Below are 17,420 nucleotides of genomic sequence, written 5' to 3'. Positions count from 1 at the left end.
GGTACCGCCGCTATACTGAGCAGGCACGGTCCCGTTACGTTCGCTCAAGTTGCCAAGCCTCTGTCAGGATCCCACCCCTGACAGGGACCCTACTGAATCTTCTCCCACAACACCCTCTGCCATAAGGTGTTGCCTGGTTCCAACCCAGTCAGCTTTTCTGTCTCACTTCCTGCCTGACCCCCAGTTTACCCACAATGGTGGGGAGTGGCCTAATGAATAGAACCCTTAGCTCCCCCTGGTGGCCCGGCTGTGAAATGTATTGGTGTCTGTGATACCTGGTCAGATGAACTCCTTCAGTGCCATCGGACGTACCATAGCTCCCCTTAGTGGCGGAGCCACAGTACTGCAACGACCAGGACTCTGGGGCGCTGCAACCAAGTGTCCTAAGGGCAGGTTATATAATGTTTCAGGTCCGGAGAGGCAGGCCAGGAAGGACTGTATCACAGAGAGTCTGCCTAACGGTCATATCAGACCCTCCTCATCTTCCATTCCAACAGTTTTTCTTTGTTAAGAAAAAAGATGGGGGAGGGGTTATGCAACTGCTTAGATTTCTGAGAATTAAATAGAATTACGGCTCCATACCCTCTGTGAGGAGCTGGCCACAGACTAAAGACTATTGGATCAATGGACGTAGAGCGTAGTCCACAGCTCTAAGGGAGACAGACTTTTTCAAGCACGAAGCACCAGTTATGTCGATCTTCTTGTTGTGTTTTATTGCAGATTTGCTTGCTTGTCAGTTTAAAGTGCAGAAATCTCTCCTGTTAATTGTTCAGCCTCAGGAATCAATGTTTCCGTTAAGTGAAAGTAAGCAGAGGAAGATGGGAGGGCTGGGTCGCATGTATTCATTAGGCCTACATTTGGATTTCTGTCCTGCATCTGGTGGGGGTATGTGTGTCTTTGTTCCTCTCTGCAGTTGGCATCCCTAATACACAACCTTACAGGCGGGAGACCGTGCTTCTGGAACAATCTTCTTCTTTTGAGCTACCAGTAGCAAATATTTAAGGGGGTGAGGGGTTTATATCTCAGCCCAACAGAGGGCGAATCAGAGGAGAGGTAGAACAATAAGCCACATTTTTAGTGAGTTGGTGCACTGATGTCGAGGGGAGAGGAGCTGTTGCAAAGGCTAGGTCCGGCTACTCGTGTATGGATGGACTATGGAGATTGGAGGTCAGTTGACGTTTGGAGCTGGATACACATGCTACAGTTGTGGTGTCTGTCGTATGTATTTGATCAACTATCCTAAGGACTGTTGTTGCTAGCTGAAGCTGGATACATGTACTACGGTCAGGGTATCTGTCGCCTGGATTTAAGGAACTATCCTAAGAACTGTTGTTACTGGCTGGTGCTGGATACATGTGCTACGGTTGTGGCATTTGTCGCCTGGATTTGAGGAACTATCCTAAGGACTGTTGTTGTCGGCGAGAGCTGGATATACACTCACCGGCCACTTTATTAGGTACACCATGCTAGTAACGGGTTGGACCCCCTTTTGCCTTCAGAACTGCCTCAATTCTTCGTGGCATAGATTCAACAAGGTGCTGGAAGCATTCCTCAGAGATTTTGGTCCATATTGACATAATGGCATCACACAGTTGCCGCAGATTTGTCGGATGCACATCCCAAAGATGCTCCATACAAGGCAGGATGGATCCATGCTTTCATGTTGTTTACGCCAAATTCTGACCCTACCATCCGAATGTCGCAGCAGAAATCGAGACTCATCAGACCAAGCAACGTTTTTCCAATCTTCTACTGTCCAATTTCGATGAGCTTGTACAAATTGTAGCCTCAGTTTCCTGTTCTTAGCTGAAAGGAGTGGTACCCGGTGTGGTCTTCTGCTGCTGTAGCCCATCTGCCTCAAAGTTCGACGCACTGTGCGTTCAGAGATGCTCTTAGGCCTACCTTGGTTGTAACGGGTGGCGATTTGAGTCACTGTTGCCTTTCTATCAGCTCGAACCAGTCTGCCCATTCTCCTCTGACCTCTGGCATCAACAAGGCATTTCCGCCCACAGAACTGCCGCTCACTGGATTTTTTTTCTTTTTCGGACCATTCTCTGTAAACCCTAGAGATGGTTGTGTGTGAAAATCCCAGTAGATCAGCAGTTTCTGAAATACTCAGACCAGCCCTTCTGGCACCAACAACCATGCCACGTTCAAAGGCACTCAAATCACCTTTCTTCCCCATACTGATGCTCGGTTTGAACTGCAGGAGATTGTCTTGACCATGTCTACATGCCTAAATGCACTGAGTTGCCGCCATGTGATTGGCTGATTAGAAATTAAGTGTTAACAAGAAGTTGGACAGGTGTACCTAATAAAGTGGCCGGTGAGTGTACATGCTATGTTTGTGGTGTTTATCATCTGGATGTGAAGAACTATGTAAAAACTTTTCGGCTGGAGCTGAATACATGTGCTACGGTGCTATTGGATGAGCATAGGTTGTGAATGCAGACTATACTGGTGGGAGAAACAAAAGCTGTGGGCCACGGCTGGCAACCTGCCTGAAGAACGCAGCGCAGGTGCCACGGCTGCCACCTGACTGAAGAACGGGTTTGTTCATTATGTAAACTAGGGGGCAGGTCACTGAGGGATCAGAAGCCATACTGGTGAATACCTAAGCAGAGCACCACATGAAGACCCCCACACACAGGCCACCCTGGAGTATGGGCATATCATTAATTCAAAACTGAACATAAAGATTAAACAACAACCACAAGACAGATTTCATCTACCAAGTTATCATTTTATTCAGTATAACGGCGCCGACCTGACACTGTACTGTAAGTTACTGTGCACAATCCTGCTCACAGGTTCCCTTTAATACTGCAGTGCCATTTGGGGGTACATGACTTTTTTAGTAGCAATAAACTTGGCTCAGGATAGTTTGAACGTAAAAAAGATTTATTTGGTAATCCACAAATTAACATTTCTGTTTAGACCTTCATCAGAACTGATTGCTGTGTGGGAACTGTCAGAGAACAGAGCTGAAAAGGGCGATCCCAATTGCTATAGAAAGGTGCTCTACAGAAATTCATGTACTGCAGTATTAAGGAACAGCTGAATTTAGTGTTATGGACAATGATGCTAAGAGGCACGCATCTGCCTTCTCGCTGATCACATTAGTCAAGTATCTTGTGAGACAAGGCTTAGGATCAATATCAATTATATTTATCAGGCAATGCAGTTAGGTTAATTCTCTCAGAGAGGGCATCCAGCACTCTATATTTCACACAGATGGAGGAAATGATACTCTCATTCATGGTAAATATTAATATATCGTAGAATTGTGATGTAGGGCTAGAGAGTGCGATTTAGAAGGATTCTTTCATATTAAATGGAATGTTATTTCAGACATTGTTCCAAATTTTATTGCAATACATACTTAACGTAATTGTATCCTTTGCTCCATTTACTGTAGTTCAACTTAAAAACTATAATAGTAGCACAAATTTCAGATCTTGTTAGAAAGTGCCATGGATCTCAATGGGCTGTATAATATATGCCAGTCATACATGACAATTCAGCAAAGGTTGAATTCCCCTTCATTTATGGTCGCAGCCTGTAGACAGTGATATGACAGGTGGTCATCTGAACTTTGCATCCTGTAGTGGCCTGCTGCCACTCTGGAGGTCAGATTTCAGCAGAGTGCTTAGTGTTATGCAGAGCGACCTATTGATAGTAGCAAATGACTCAATGGCTTGCGTACATATACTGTATCACATGGGAAATCAGTTCATCTTACCTTACAAAAATGCCAGTTAGACGGGTACAGATGACCCATAATTGGTGCATTAAAAAATGCTCACATTGTCCTCGTTTCTTATTCCGACACACGCAGGCTGTCACAGACAATTGTTGTGCGAGTTTTAAAGAAACTAGACTACTCAGGATTTGCAGTCTTTATGGGACAATGTCCTTTCTTATTTTATTCATTGATAACAATTCCTGTACAACGTGACTCGGTATTTGAGGTTCCTCTAATGTGTGACAGCTTGGAGTCTGGTGCTGGAGTCTTCATATGGTATTCCTAAGTGGTTTGGAACTATTTTTTTTGAGTGTGTATTTTTTATTGTCATACTCTCTATTCCCTCTATATCAATTTTGCCAAAAACAGGCCCTGAAAGATCTGCTTTGGAAATATTTTTTTTTCCAGTTTGAAAGTATCTTACGTCTTCCTTTGCCTTCAGTGGAGCCAAGGTCGATCTTAAAAGAGCTGCCTCTGTGGATTTGTTCACATGTTCAGTATTTGGTGAGGTTTTTTTTTACCCCAGCATTTGTAAGCGAAAACCAGGAGTGGGTGATAAATGCAGAAGTGGTGCATATGTTTCTAATAAACTTTTCCTCTGATTGTTCCACTCCTGGTTTTGGCTTAGGCTGGGGTCACACTTGGCGTAAGACAATACGCCACGTATTATACGTCCGTACTACGGCCGTAATACGGAGAAATGTTCCCAAAATATTGATCCGTAGTCAGGGTGTGTCAGCGTATTTTGCGCATGGCATCCTCCGTATGTAATCCGTATGGCATCCGTACTGCGAGATTTTCGCGCAGGCTTGCAAAACCGACATCTAATGGATTTATGTGCTCAAATGTTCGGGAAAACATATATACAGTATATATATATATGTCATTGAGACACATATATATATATTCTGTATTTAGATTTCATTCAGCGCGATATCTGTGAAAAGTCGGTAATTCAATTGCCGGCTTTTCATTTCTCCTGCACAAACCCGACAGGATATGAGACATGGTTTACATACAGTAAAACCATCTCATATCCCCTTTTTTTGCATATTCCACACTACTAATGTTAGTAGTGTATATGTGCAAAATTTCAGCTCTGTAGCTGCTGAAATAAAGGGTTAAATGGCGGAAAAAATTGGCGTGGGCTCCCGCGCAATTTTCTCCGCCAGAGTGGTAAAGCCAGTGACTGAGGGCAGATATTAATAGCCAGGAGAGGGTCCATGGTTATTGGCCCCCCCGTGGCTAAAAACATCTGCCCCCAGCCACCCCAGAAAAGGCACATCTGGAAGATGCGCCTATTCTGGCACTTGGCCCTCTCTTCCCACTCCCTGTAGCGGTGGGATATGGGGTAATGAAGGGTTAATGCCACCTTCCTATTGTAAGGTGACATTAAGCCAGATTAATAATGGAGAGGCGTCAATTATGACACCTATCCATTATTAATCCAATTGTTGGAAAGGGTTAAAAAACACACACACATGATTTAAAAGTAGTTTAATGAAATAAACACAGCGGTTGTTGTAATAATTTATTGTTCTCTCAATCCATCAGGAACACCCTCGCTTGGCAAAATAATAAACGCACAAGATACATACCTTCTGATGTCAGATCACGTCCCACGAAGTAATCCATCTGAAGGGGTTAACTAATATTACAGGCACGAGCTGCGATAAACCACTCGCTCGTGCCTGTAATCCCCCGGGTGCTGAAAGGAAAGCAGGATCTGTACTTACATTGAGTCGCGGTGATGCGCCCCTGCTGGATGTTCTCATGAACTGCAGCCTGGGAACTTTTTCCCACGCTCCAGGTCATATGAGGACATCCACCAGGGGGCGCATCTCCGCGACTGAAGGAAATGTAGGTCAATGACCTACATTTCATTCATTCGCCGGGGAATTACAAGCACGAGCACACAGCTGCATTAGCAGGGCTCCTGCCTCTAATATTAGTTAACCCCTTCAGATGGATTACTTCGTGGGACGTGATCTGACATCAGAAGGTATGTATCTTGTGCGTTTATTATTTTGCCAAGCGAGGGTGTTCCTGATGGATTGAGAGAACAATAAATTATTACAACAACCGCTGTGTTTATTTCATTAAACTACTTTTAAATCATGTGTGTGTGTTTTTTAACCCTTTCCAACAATTGGATTAATAATGGATAGGTGTCATAATTGACGCCTCTCCATTATTAATCTGGCTTAATGTCACCTTACAATAGCAAGGTGGCATTAACCCTTCATTACCCCATATCCCACGGCTACAGGGAGTGGGAAGAGAGTGGCCAAGTGCCAGAATAGGCGCATCTTCCAGATGTGCCTTTTCTGGGGTGGCTGGGGGCAGATGTTTGTAGCCAGGGGGGGCCAATAACCATGGACCCTCTCCTGGCTATTAATATCTGCCCTCAGTCACTGGCTTTACCACTCTGGCGGAGAAAATTGCGCGGGAGCCCACGCCAATTTTTTCCGCCATTTAACCCTTTATTTCAGCAGCTACAGAGCTGAAATTTTGCACATACACACTACTAACATTAGTAGTGTGGAATATGCAAAAAAAAGGGGATATGAGATGGTTTACTATATGTAAACCATGTCTCATATCCTGTCGGGTTTGTGCAGGAGAAATGAAAAGCCGGCAATTGAATTACCGACTTTTCACTAACACCGCTGCGTATTTCTCGCAAGTCACACTGCAGGTCCGTGTGGAATCCGTATTTTTCTCGCCCCATAGACTTTCATTAGCGATTTTTTTGCGCAATACGCTGACAAACGCAGCATGCTGCGATTTTGTACGGCCGTAGAAAGCCGTATAATACTGAACCGTAATATACGGCTAATAGGAGCAGCCCCATTGAGAATAATTGTGCCGTATGTAATGCGAGTTTTACGGACGTAGTTTCTGCGCTCTTACGTCCGTAAAACACGGATGTGTGACCCCGGCCTTACAAATACTGATGTAAAATACTGACCAAATGCTGAACGTCTGAATGTCGCCTTACATAGATGGCCATTTGTGTGAATGGCAGTCATGCAATACTACATTTCTCTCCTTTAGTAACTGCTGCAGAGGAAATATGCCACTAGCCTTTGCTTCTCCATGCAAAAAGATGCTGTTTGACAGGAGTGCTTAGGAGAAAGCCCTTTTAAAGGTACCTAAAATCTGTAATTCTAATATAATATTCCATCTATATAATAAGAAACCAATAGATAAAATCACTCTAAACACACATGAATGACTTCATTACCTTTTTTCCTTCAATTGTAAAATTTTTGCCCTAAACTGCAAGCTAAAAAAATACATAAAAGGCTCAGTCATTGTACAAAACATTTATTTGTACAAATAAGACGTTTTCATAGTGTAAGTCTCATTGTATTTTTCCACGAACAGATGATGTGTTGCACAAATAAGCCATAGAAAACCCTCTGAAGGACTAAAATCCATCAAATATACAAAAATAAAATAATGCATAGGAAATTAAGGTACAAAATTCTTATTAGCAATTGATTACTTCCGATAGAATTAAACATATTAGTTAACACATATACATTATAATAAGACTACATAAGTCTAAGGATACATTATAATGACAAGCACTACAATTTCTCGTATACCATCACATATTACAAAACCAAATGTAGAAACAAATTAACGTCACATTTGTAACCTTACAGAATTTGTATTCAAATGATTGTACAACGAATACCTGTATCCTCCATATGTGAAGATGTAAGGAGAGGTCACTACTGCAGCGCTCGCCCCAATATAGGAGTGGGTGTCACTAGAATGAATGACCCTCAAATGTAATGTACAGCTCAGAACAACACGGTTGACGCCAACGTATAAATTCATAGTACTTCTTTAGACACAGAAATTTGGGAAATATAATTCTGATGTGAAAATAAGCTAGACAGGAATATAATATGACGCCACCTAATAACTTGGATTTGACGTTACCAATATACCGTATGATACTTTGTGGAAGGTACTGCTAATTCCACCAATGGTAAAGCTGTCTACAGTATATCATTAAATGTCAAATTACAATTTACTGTAATTCACATCTGTAAAAAAAAGAAAAAAAATATAAGGCATTTTTTACAGCTTGGTGTATAGTAGGTAATTGAGTCATGTGTAATTTGACCTGGTATAGTGACAACATAGTTAGGTCTTCACTATGCAACTAAGGCATGGGTTATACTTCTTAGGGCTCATTTCCACTTGCGATCCATTTGGATGAGTGCAATCCGATAAAAAAAAAAAAAAAAAAATCGGATTGTACTCACCCCAATCTTCCTCTATGGGGCAGTTCACACCTGAAATTATTTTCTCATGGCAATTCATGCGGAAACAATCGTTTGCACCCGAGAATCAGATCGCACACACCCATATAATTCAATGTGTGATTGTGATTGTGAAACATCGCCGTGCAACTCCCGATGATGCCGGCAGCAGAGGAGATGAAGAAATTACTTTCTCCATCTCCTCCGCACATGTGCCGCCATTCTCATGTGAGAGGATCAGAGCACAGGGCACTGACACTTGGCTCACACTCGCGGCAGATCGCATCCAATACGCTAATGGGACCATGGCCTTAGGATATGTGCACATAGCATCCTTTTAAAGCAGAATCTGCCTAGAATCCACCTGATAAAGTAAAAATAATGAATATATGCACAATAGTGATGAGCAAGTGTGCTCAGATAACGTCTTTTCTGAGCATGCTTGGGTGTTATCCGAGTATCTTGGGGGTACTCGTATATTATGTTCGAGTCCCCGCGGCTGCATGATTTGCGGCTGTTCGACAGCCTCAACACATGTGGGGATTGTACATTTTTTAGGGAATCTCCACGTGTTCAGGCTGTCTAACAAACATGCAATCCCAACATTTGTTGAGCCGCAAATCATGCAGCCGCAGAGACTGGAACATAACATATGAGCACTCCCAAGATACTCAGATAACACCCAAGCATGCTCGGATCAGAGGTTGTCTGAGAACGTTGGCTCATCACTAATGCACAATAATGTAACAATATCATAATGACTTGATTTGCATATGTTATGTCTTTTCTAAAAGAAGAGACCTGACCATTATGCATACTAGCCACCACTATCTTAAATATTTTAAAAGGACAAACAAGATGCCAACGGCTGCAAAAATGTCAAAAGATGCCAAAGAAGGTTCAGGATAAAAAAGCCAGCATCCTCCTGAGGCATTTTCTGCTTTAAAAACTCAGCTGGTGGGTACACTGGGGTCTATAAGACGCCATGTGCACTTACTCTTAGGTCGCGTTCAGGAGGCTAAAAGGGGGTACACAAAGTCCTTGCAGCACCATATAGTGTTCTGTGGAATGCAAATTATGGGGTTACTCCCTCTTCCGTAGATGCAAGTCTTTTTGAGGAAAATTCCATGGTGGATCAGTGGTTAGCAATGTCGCTTTGCAGCGCTCTGGTTCTGAGTTCAAATCCCACCAATGACAACATCAGCAAGGAGTTTGTATGTTCTCTCTGTGTCTGCGTGAGTTTCCTCCCACACTCCAAAGACATACTGATAGGGATTCTATATTGTGAGCCCCAATGGGGACAGTGATGATCAGGTCTGTAAAGTGCTGTGGAACTAATGGCGCTATATAAGTGAGTAAAATAAATACCATCATCTACGAAGAAAAACTATTTATACCTCTGTATGAAATCGAAATGACTCTGAGGAATGGTATGGCCCTTACAGATGTCAAGTCAGAGGCAGACATAGCATTGGTGAAACAGGTTCAACCGCAAAAAGGCCCGAGAAGTAAGGGGACCCAAAATTACCTCCAAAGCAGATGGAGTTATGCTTTATGAGGCACTATTGAACTGCAAAGGGCCCATATATTGTTCTTGCACAGGGACCCTCTTCTGTCTGTTCACCCCTGTCCCATATTATAAGTCTATACAAATTGCAGGTTGTGTCCATGAGCCCTTAGAGGAAGGGTCTTGTAGTGATGTTTTTTACCTATGCTATGCTAATATTTAACTGGAATATTATGGCTTTATATATATATATTACTTTTTGCACACAGTGTGAAACATAGCTAGATTTATGTTATATATTGTTTGTCAGGTTACCTTTATTTTTAGATAGATAATATATCCCAATATTCATTTTTAATAAATTAACCACTTTAAAGATCCTTAATGGCACTGAAGTGGCAATAAAAACTCATTTGCTTATGTAACAATTATTTAAGGGGTTGTCTCAGAATTATAACATACACCTATAATGTGTCTAATAACTAGGGTTCCACCTATGGAATCTACATGAGACTGGGGTATGTCCTCTGTTTGAGAGGGATGTACTCGGATACCTCTGTCAGTCTCATAGACAATGAATGAAGCGGCAGCGTGCATACACTCATACCCGTATGACATTGTCAATAGGTGATAAGTAATAATAAGTGTAATAAGTTGTAATAATAGGTGTAAGTTGTAATAAGGTGATAAGAGAAACAAACCCTTTCGTTGCAGTTAGATATTATAAAGCCTATATTTATCACCTTAATCTATTAAATAAATCATCTTTAATAAAAAAAATGCACACAGAACGTTGATACTCATTTTATGGTTATTTTTGGTCAATGTAAATTATATTGTGCTCACTAGTCCTTCACAAAACGTGCTACTGTCACTAGCTTTTATGATCTTCCTGTGATTTTACAGGCCATGTAAAATGTGTACTGTAAGTGACGGCACAGGAGGTAGAATGTTTCAGCAATAACTTTTAAACTCCTTCAAGACCAAGACCTTCAGATGCCTGCATGTCCACAGCAAGATTTCGCCTTTAGGTATGGTATATTTGGACATTTTTAATTTCATATTAATATTTTCTCTTTATTTGCAGCACAGATGGGGCTTGTATGTGGTGCCAAGACAGAACAGATACTTTTTTTTCATTTTTTCAATTTTCTATAGCAAAAAAACACATTTCTTTTATTTTACCTTGTAATTTAATGTATTTAGCATAATGGGCTCATTTGCTTTTTTTAATTTAGGCAAAATGGCCATTGAAACATCGAGACAAAACACAATGACCAATTATGTGGATCTGATATAACATAAATTCAGTCATATGGACACAATATTTTATCGGTTCGTGACAACCAGAATCAATGGCAATCAGAGGCATTACACATTTTTTTAATTTCACAGGATTTTCTATTTACTGCTTATTTTAATTTATAGTATTGTGGGTTTTTTTTACTGTACATTGTATATTTTTTTATTTTACTGTTTTCCACTGAGAGTACTGAAAAGTACTAGGATAACATGACCTGTGTTATTCCAAAATCCCTCTGTTTGGTAATCATATATACGGTAACTATGATCTATCAGCATGATTACCATTAAATCATTCTTACTAGTGAATTACATATCGAGTAATGCTTGGAGGACACAGATCATATTCTCCCAGCATCCTGCTTTCCACCATCTTACAGTTGGATGCATCATGACATTATAGTGTCTCATGATATTACAGGAACAGTACAGACTCCCTGAGATCTCTGCCTAATGGTGAAATAAATCACTGATAAAACGCACTGCCTGATTATAGAAAGAACTGTGCACTTACGGCAGCACAGTTATAGCTCCACAGTCCCTTTCCATCAGCTCCGTTCACTCATTTGTATCATTAGTGCAGAGGGAAAATATGAAGCTGAACAAACCTCTTTCTTCTCTAGTGTTAGCTATCCTTCATAGATTTGCAACACCTGCAAATTTGATTTTTTTACCTTCAGTTCCCTTATCTAGATCATTTATAAAAATGTTGAACAGCACTGGGGCCAGGACAGAGCCTTGTGGTACCCCACTTGAAACACTCTTCCAATTGGATGTGCAATCATTTATTACCAGACTTTGAATACGATCATTGAGACAGTTATGAATCCACCTAACTGTAACCTTGTGAATCCCATACTTAGTAATTTTTTCAATAAGGATAATATGAGATACTTTATCAAATGCTTCGCTGAAGTCATGATCTACCGCATGTCCCTGATCCACCCAGTCAGTGATTCCATCATAGAAGAAAATTAGATTAGTCTGGCATGACTTGTTTTCTACACACCCATGTTGGCTCTGGTTAATTACTGTGTTCTTATCCAAGTAGTTACAAACATGCTGTTGAATATTTTTTTCAAAGATCTTTCCTTGTATAGCAGTAGAGTGCAGATGGGCTATGGGGGGCCTCATACTGAGTGGGAAGACTGTCTGGGCAATCTTACTTTGTGGATGACTGTATCAGGGTCATCCTATTGTGTGTGGAAGACTTAGTGGTCCATCATACTACGTGTGGGGAAACTGTGGGGGAGTTACTGGGGGTATCATGCTTTGCGAATAGTACTGCAGGGTGGAGTGTATTGTGGGGAAATTCACTGTGGAGCTATGATACTGTGTTAGCTGGGCACTTTTGTTAGCATATTTTATGGGGGTCATGAAAGGGGTATGTTAATATTTGGGAAGACTAAGGGGCTTCAAAAGAAGAAAAAGTACTTGGTAAGGTCTGCAAAGATTTGAGTTATGCTCTTCTGTGAGCATTTTGTGTGAGAGAGGGTGCAGGTTGGGGAAGAGGGCCCATGTAAGCATTCTGTGAGAGAGAAGTTTGTATAATAGACTGCTTCCCATGATCTCTCTGTGTGAAAAGGGGAGCAGTCTGTGTGATAGAGGACAGCATGGTAAGAAGTTTATGTGAGAAAAGGCAAGAGAATGTACATGTACATGTACAGACCCTGTTGTAGTCTACAGCTTTTGTACCTGCATCATTCACCCTAAATACTTACCCTGTTCAGTAGGGACATAGCAGGAGAGGAGAGTTCTAGTAAAGACAGAACAGAGAATTGGAAAATGCAAAGCAGGATGGAAAATGTAGTCCTTTCATGAAGCTTTGAGGACAGCAATGTGAACAAACAGTATGCAAGAGTATGCTTAGTTATTGGTAATTATCTTCTCTTTTTGTGGGGGGGGCAGAGGTGGGGGAATGTAGTTCCTATTAATAGGAATACAACGTATTGCACCTTTATATAAGTGATGTAATGTTTGACATCAATATAAACAAATTGTTCCAGGATTGAAGATCATCAGGTTTGTATATGTAGTGATCCATATATAAGTGGAAACAAAACTCTCTAAAATAGCTCACCACACCAGCCATTAGCCATCCACAGGATAAGAGAAAATGGAAGAGAAGAAATCTTTTACTGTATTGAAAGAGATAATTTAACCAGCAGAGGAGGGAGTTGTAAAATACTGCTTTTACCAGTGTCAGAATGAATCCTAGCTGTTCAAGGGAATCTTTCACTAGGTTTTTGCTATGTTACCTGAGATCAACATAATGTAGGGAAAGAGACCCTGATTCCAGCATTGTGTCACTTGCTGGTTTGCTCCGAATGTTGAACCTCGTATAACCCAGCCACCGCCACTGGTTGGCAGCTTCCTGTGTACACTGTGCATAGGCAGAAAGCTGCTAATCAATGGTAGGGCAGGGTTACAACAGAGCAGGAGGACCTGGAGGCACCAATCACCTAATCTTGTAGCGATTATCTGCTGATAAAACACTGATAATATTGGTAAATCGCCACACAGTCCAGTAAGTGACACAACCCTGGAATCAGAGTATCTGCCCTACATCATGCTTCTCTTGGAATACATTGCAAAAAACTGCTGACAGATTCTCTAACAAAAAAGGAAGGTTAAATACATGTGAACCAGGCTCGGACTGGCCCATATGGGAACAGATGAATCCCCTAATGGGTCCTTGTGCAGGAATGGGATCGACCACTTACCCCTTATGTGAGGAGTATTTGGTACAATACACTTGATTCACCATGTACAGACAGAAGCAAACTGTCCAGTGTATTATTATATATATGTGTGTATGACGGTAAGATAAGATTTGCATTCAGCTGAAGATTGGGCCCCAGAGTCAATGTTACTGGTGGGATCAGTCCGATACTGATGTACAGTGCTAAATATTCTCTCCTCCAGTAATTTTATGGTATTACAATGGGTCAGCCTTAGTGTTGAGCGATACCGTCCGATACTTGAAAGTATCGGTATCGGAAAGTATCGGCCGATACCGGCAAAGTATCGGATCCAATCCGATACCGATACCCGATACCAATACAAGTCAATGGGACTCAAGTATCGGACGGTATCCCTGATGGTTCCCAGGGTCTGAAGGAGAGGAAACTCTCCTTCAGGCCCTGGGATCCATATTAATGTGTAAAAGAAAGAATTAAAATAAAAAATATTGCTATACTCACCTCTCCGACGCAGCCTGGACCTCACCGAGGGAACCGGCAGCGTTCTTTGCTTAAAATTCGCGCGTTTACTTCCTTCCGTGAAGTCCCGGCTTGTGATTGGTCGCGTGCCGCCCATGTGGCCGCGACGCGACCAATCACAGCAAGCCATGACGTAATTTCAGGTCCTTCAGGATTTTTAAAATTACGTTCTGGCTTGTGATTGGTCGCATCGCGGTCACATGGGCGACGCGACCAATCACAAGCCGTGACGTCATGGGAGGCAGGACACGCGCGCATTTTAAGCAAAGAACGCTGCCGGTTCCCTCCGTGAGGTCCAGGCTGCGTCGGAGAGGTGAGTATAGCAATATTTTTTATTTTAATTCTTTCTTTTACACATTATTACATTAATGTTGTTTCGATACCGATACCCGATACCACAAAAGTATCGGATCTCGGTATCGGAATTCCGATACCCGCAAGTATCGGCCGATACCCGATACTTGCGGTATCGGAATGCTCAACACTAGTCAGCCTAGGTCACAAAAGGTAACCCAGTATAAACGATCTTTGTTTGTACCATAATCACAGAGTTAGGAAGTTTTTGTGAAGCTAGATGGGATCCTGGTTATATGTCCAATGCCTAATTCAGACATATGTTCTTCACATATGTGTTATATCCATGTCTTTTAGAAAATAGAACATGTAGGTACCAATTATTCCCTTTTTATCTGGACCATCTAGACTGTCCATAAAAATAAAATAAAAAATCACAAAGACATGGGGTTTTGATCCACGTCACGGATCAAAATCACTCACAGAGGTCTATGGCTCGGTGATAATCACGTCATCACACACTGCCATCCGATTAGATCACAATGTATAGGAGAAGCTTTGCAAATTTATTTTATATTGCATACCTAAAAATAAAAATCACTGGTGGTAAAAACGGACTCACTGACCAGACACTGATGAAAATCTATTCCAAAACACTGATGAAAATTGTAAAATATATATATATATATATATATATATATATATATATATATATATATATATTAGAACAGAACTAGGCAACATGTTTGTATGGGAAATCTAAAACACAGAATCGTGCCAGAATAACCCAAAGTCCCAAGGACAAGGAAAACTCCATGAAAATGACAGAAACAAGGAGAAAAACGGAGAAAACAAGTACTATAAATAATTTTATTTAATCATACAAAAGTTAATACAAATAAGTATAATAGCAGTATAGAATGGATGGTAAGAATAGAGTGAGTCCCCACCAGTATAATCCACCACCTGAAAGATACAGTTAAATTGCTAATAGTAGGAAGGCAGCCGCCCATATGCATAAGGTTAGCCCTAGGAGACGCAGATCCATCCCCCTATACCAAGAATATTGGCAACCAAAACGGGTGCTTACCGACAAAGTATAGAGGTGGTGTATACCGGGTGGGATTCAGTCCAGCGGGACCCATATATATATATATATATACATACACACAATGCCAAATACACTTTACTATGTAAGGGCTGTCCCACACGTCCAGATAATTCCGGTACCGGAAACAATCGGTACCGGAATTATACGTGTCCGTGTGCCCCTGCGCTTCTGGTGAACATCAGTGTGGCACACGTGCGGCACACTTGTGCCGCCCGTGTGCCCACTGGGTACCACACGCACCGTGCTGGGTACCACACGTACCAGCATCTGGTGCTGAATCCGCAATTCATATGTTCCCTGCAGCAGCGTTTGCTGCAGAGAAAATATGAATAATAGTGTTTAAAATAAAGATCTATGTGTCCCCCGCCCTCTCACCCCCTGTGCGCCCCCCCGCTGTTCTGAAAATACTCACCCGCTCCCTCGTTGGCTGTCGCTGCTTCCTGGTCTGGCCCCATCTTCTCCTGTATGCGGTCACGTGGGGCCGCTCATTTACAGTCATGAATAGGCGGCTCCACCCCTATGGGACAGATAGATCTTTATTTTAAACACTATTATTCATATTTTCTCTGCAGCAAACGCTGCTGCAGGGAACATATGAATCGCGGATTCAGCACCAGAGGGGACAGCGCTTACTGTAGCGCTGTCCCCTGCACGGCACACGGACTGCAAACGGAGAACGTCCGTGTGCTGTCCGTGTTTTACACGGACCCATTGACTTTAATGGGTCCGTTTAATACTTGCGCTCCCACGAATACTGACATGTCTCCGTGTTTGGCACACGGAGACACGGTCCGCAAAAAATCAATGACATCTGCACAGATGCATTGATTTTAATGGGTCTACGTGTGTCAGTGTCTCCGGTACATGAGGAAACTGTCACCTCACGTACTGGAGACACTGACGTGTGAAACCGGCCTTAGTAATTGCAATAGACTCGTTAAACACGGCTGCCATGTGGATTGTGTCAGTATGACATCTGTTGTTATTTTTTTTCTTTTTTACACATCCACTGAAATCTATGGGTCTGAAAAATGGATGAGACTAATGTCGATTGCATTTTTTTTTCCACACAAACTTTTGATCTTTGTGGAAAAATATTCATTGATTAACATAAATCCAGGTGCAAACGGCTTTGCTTATTCATGTTTGTGTAATTATCAGGACCTTTTTTCGGTTCCTTATGTGTAAACTTGGATGGTCATCCAGCATATAAAAAGTGAGGGAAGTATCAATATCTCAACTGTGGAAGTTTTACTTTACTTATTTATAAATAATAAATGTTTTATAGTGTTTCCGCTTTTAATGTTAGATATCTGCTGACTACTTCTCCAATCTGGACAGCATTTATTGCATTTTTTCTCATGCTGAAACTACTGGTAAAGATGGGTTTCAGGACATTGGACACATAGCCTGTACAGCTGCTTTACTGGAGTCTCTGTGCACTGCTATACAGGCTCCAATGGACTACATCATACCTCCCAACCGTCCCGATTTCAGCGTGACAGTCCCGCTTTGGCACCGGGGTCCCGCTGTCCCGCTTCGGGCATTTAAAATCCCGAATTTGCGGCCGCCGGTGAAGCCCCGCCCACTTCCGGGACGTAGAGAGAGCCCGATTAGTACCCGCTGTTCGTTCCGTTCCCTGGGACTGCGTTGTAGCCACGCCTCCGGCTTCCTCCTCAACTATAGACGTGGGCGGACTCTGAGGACAGAGCGGCAGCACCCGGACTGGTTTCTGGCACGGGGGCAGAGTTGTGAGACACTCCGTGTCTGTGTGACCGCGGGAGCAGCGAGCGGATCTCCAGACTGTAAGTGAATGTATGTGTCTCTCCCCCTCTCCATGCAGCGCTGCCCTGCTGCGGTTACAGCAGAGACTCTGACAGCATAGGAGGACTGACAAACTAAACTTTGTCTCCCCATGGTGCGCGCACCCCGCTCCCACTCTCCCCCTGGTACCCAT

The sequence above is a fragment of the Ranitomeya variabilis genome, chromosome 3 (assembly GCF_051348905.1).
Source record: "Ranitomeya variabilis isolate aRanVar5 chromosome 3, aRanVar5.hap1, whole genome shotgun sequence".
Classification (NCBI taxonomy): Eukaryota; Metazoa; Chordata; class Amphibia; order Anura; family Dendrobatidae; genus Ranitomeya; species Ranitomeya variabilis.
Note: the sequence above shows the minus strand (reverse complement) of the source record.